At 39.0% G+C, this 3,787-nt stretch overlaps 1 non-coding gene across 1 annotated transcript; it reads left to right on the forward strand.

Moving 5' to 3' along the window:
* Nucleotides 1-3,164: 3,164 nt before the first annotated feature.
* LOC127899536 (small nucleolar RNA R71) lies at nucleotides 3,165-3,268 on the forward strand. The gene has a single exon (XR_008051413.1). It is a non-coding gene; the product is annotated as a small nucleolar RNA R71 (small nucleolar RNA).
* The last annotated feature ends 519 nt before the right edge of the window (nucleotides 3,269-3,787 follow it).

Below are 3,787 nucleotides of genomic sequence, written 5' to 3' on the forward strand. Positions count from 1 at the left end.
TAGCATAGTAAATGACATGGGGAATTCGATCAACTCTTTGTCCTAATACTGCTCCTACTGCATAATCAGATGCGTCACACATGAGCTCAAATGGTAAGCTCCAGTTCGGGGGCTGAATGATGGGTGATGATGTCAACAAATGCTTTAATTTTTCAAACGCAACAAGACATGAATCATTAAAGACAAAAGGTACATCCTTAGCAAGTAGATTGCATAAGGGTCTAGAAACTTTGCTAAAATCTTTAATGAAACGTCTATAAAAACCAGCATGCCCAAGGAAAGATCTTACTTCTCTGACTGTTTTAGGTGGAGGAAGATTAGAAATGAGATCCACCTTGGCTTTGTCAACCTCAATACCTTTGCTCGAAATGATGTGACCGAGAACAATACCTTATTTTACCATAAAATGACACTTCTCCTAATTTAAGATCAAGTTCTTCTCAATTCATCTCTGCAGAACTAGTGTTAGATGATGTAAACATTGATCAAACGAATCACCAAAGACAGAAAAATCATCCATAAAGACTTCAAGGAATCGTTCAACCATGTCAGAAAAAATGCTCAACATGCATCGTTGAAATGTAGCAGGTGCATTACATAAACCAAATGGCATTCTCCTATATGCAAATGTGCCAAAAGGGCAAGTGAAAGTAGTTTTCTCTTGATCTTTTGGTGCTATGGGAATCTGTTTGTATCCTGAGTAGCCATCTAGAAAGCAATAAAATTCATGGCCTGCTAATCTATCAAGCATTTGATCAATAAATGGTAAAGGAAAATGGTCTTTACGTGTGACAGAATTCAACTTTCTATAATCAATGCATACACGCCATCCTGTAGTTACTCTAGTGGGTATCAATTCATTATCAGCATTCGTAACTACTTTGACTCCTGACTTTTTGGGGACAACTTGTACAGGACTAACCCATGAACTATCAGAAATTGGGTAAATGATACCTGCGTCTAATAGTTTAAGGACTTCTGTTCTAACAACTTCTTTCATGTTAGTATTTAACCGACGTTGCATCTCCCTAGTAGTTTTAGCATTTTCATCAAGGTGAATGTAATGCATGCAGTCTACTGGGTTTATACCTTTTATGTCTGCTATGGTCCATCCTAATGCCCCTTTGTGCTCTTTCAAAACATCCAACAACTTACCTTTTTGTTCGTCATTGAGGGATGCTGAGATGATTACCGGTAGAGTACTTTCTTCTCCCAAAAATGCATATTCCAATGTGTTGGGTAATGGTTTGAGCTCGAGTTTCGGTGGTGATTCTGATGATGGGATGAGTTTCTTCTCTGATGGTGCTAGTTGTTCAACTCTTGACTTCCATTTATTAGTGTCCATAGATGGTGCTGAGTCAAGCAGGGCGTTGACCTCATCAACCGATCTGTCAATATCAAAATCAAAACCAAAGTGAGTTAAACATGTTTGTAAAGGATCATCACTAAGGTTTAAAACAAAAGTATCATCAACTAATGCTTCAATTAAATCCACATCAACAATTCCATCATCTGCATTGTGAGGTTGTTTGGCAATGTTGAAGATGTTCAGCTCCATAGTCATGTTGCCGAAGGACAACTGCATATTTCCAGTCCTGCATTGAATGTGAGCATCCGCAGTTGCCAAGAAAGGTCGGCCTAGAATAATGGGGATGTGCTTCCTTGAATCCTGTATTGGTTGAGTGTCAATTACAATGAAATCAACAGGAAAATAAAACTTGTCTACCTGGATAAGCACGTCATCCACAATACCACGAGGTATTTTCGTGGACCGATCTGCAAGTTGTAACACCACTGGAGTTGGGTGCAATTCTCCCAGTCCAAGTTTCACAAATACTGAATATGGTAACAGATTTACACTAGCTCCTAAATCCAACAAAGCATTCTCAATTGTGTGGTTTCCTATACTACATGAGATAGTGGGGGAGCCTAGGTCTTTGCATTTTAAAGGAATTTTATGTTGGAGTATAGAACTAACGTTTTCTGTTAAAAATGCCTTCTTTTGAACATGCATATTTCTCTTTTTAGTACAAAGGTCTTTAAGAAACTTGGCATAAGATGGAACTTGTTTAATAGCATCAAGCAAAGGAATGTTAACACTTACCTGTTTGAAGATTTCAAGAATCTCACCTGTAGATTTTCCCTTCTTGCCTTTAGCTAACCTCTGGGGAAATGGAGCTTTCGGAACATATTCTCGTGGGTTGGTTTCTTCTTTCTCCTCCGGTGATGAGTCCTCAACACTCACAGGTACAATTTGATTTCCTTTTGTCACCGGCATCTCCACTTTGTTGTCGACTTCTTTTTCTTTTCGCAAGGTCATTACTGCTTTGACCTCTCCATGCTGCTGTGGTGAACTGGTACTTGCTTCATGCACTCCTTTAGGATTAGGCACTGGTTGACTTGGAAACTTGCCTTTCTCAACAGTCATTGCCAAGGTCTGAACTGAAGAAGCAAGTTGTCCCACCATCTTCTCGAGGCTTGAAACTGATTGGGCTTGTGAGTTGAAGCCCGCTCTCAATTCATTTCGTAGTCCATCAATGGTGCGGTTCTGTTGCTCAATCGTAGAGTGAGTAAGATTCTTGAGATTCTGGAATGAATCCTCCCATGGTCTAGGTTGAGAGTGGTTCTGGTTCTGATTGTATGGTCTAAATGGTGGCTGAGAGGCTTGAGGAATTTGAGAAATTTGTTGCATTGGTGGAGCTGGAGCTGTTGGTCCATTCTGTTGGAATCCTTGAGACCATGAAAAATTGGGGTGGTCTCTCCATCCAGGGTTATATGTGTTGGAGTATGGGTTGTAATTTGATGGCTTTTTCATTACACCTATGGCATTGGCTTGATCTGAGTATGAGTCATGGTCATGTGGTTCTGTTGATTTAGCAGTCGATAACGATGCTATTTGTCGAGCAAGACCTTCAACCATCTCCTTGACTTCTTTGATTCCCGAAGTTGATTCGCCAATTTGAACCTCATTCACTCCTTTAATTCTTGTAGTAGTCCTGAGTGATCGACTCCGTTGTTGGGAATTATCTGCTTGTTGCTGGAAGAATTCTCAAATTTCTGATGCACTTTTTGACATTAGCTCTCCTCCACTTGTTGCCATTAGCCATTCTTGCACATTTGGTAGTAATCCTTCCAAAAAGTATTGGCATTGGTGCCATTTCTCGTACCCATGATGTGGACACTTCAAGAGTAGCCCATTGAATCGCTCCCATGTTTCGAAAAACTGCTCGTCTTCTCTTTGAGTAAACTCTGAGATTTCCCTGCGAATAGCATTGGTTTTATGCACTGGGAAATATTTATTTAAAAATTTTGTTACCATTTGTTCCCATGATGTGATGCTATTAGCAGGTAAAGTATTTAACCATGAACGAGCTCTATCTTTTAAAGAAAATGGGAATAATCTAAGTTTAACATCATTGTCTGAAAAATTCTCGTATTTAAAAGTTTGACAAATAGCATGAAAATCATTCAGATGATTATATGGGTCCTCATTTTCTAGGCCATAAAATGTGGGGAGACAATTTAGCACACTAGGTTTTAGTTCAAAGCTCCTAGCAGCTACATTTGGGTATCTTATACATGATGTGCTCAAATTTGCTAAAGGACTGAAATAATCCTTAAATGGCCTCTCCTGTGGTTGCAAATCCATTTTATTTTTTACTTGTTTGTGTGTGCGAAGTGTTTTCTCAAGTTCAAGGTCTATAGGTTCAAGATTAGATAATAATGACCTACGACCATGCATGCAAAACAAATAAAATAAAAATAAAAATAAAGATGGGAACAAAAC

Source organism: Citrus sinensis, chromosome 8 (assembly GCF_022201045.2).
Source record: "Citrus sinensis cultivar Valencia sweet orange chromosome 8, DVS_A1.0, whole genome shotgun sequence".
Lineage (NCBI taxonomy): Eukaryota > Viridiplantae > Streptophyta > Magnoliopsida > Sapindales > Rutaceae > Citrus > Citrus sinensis.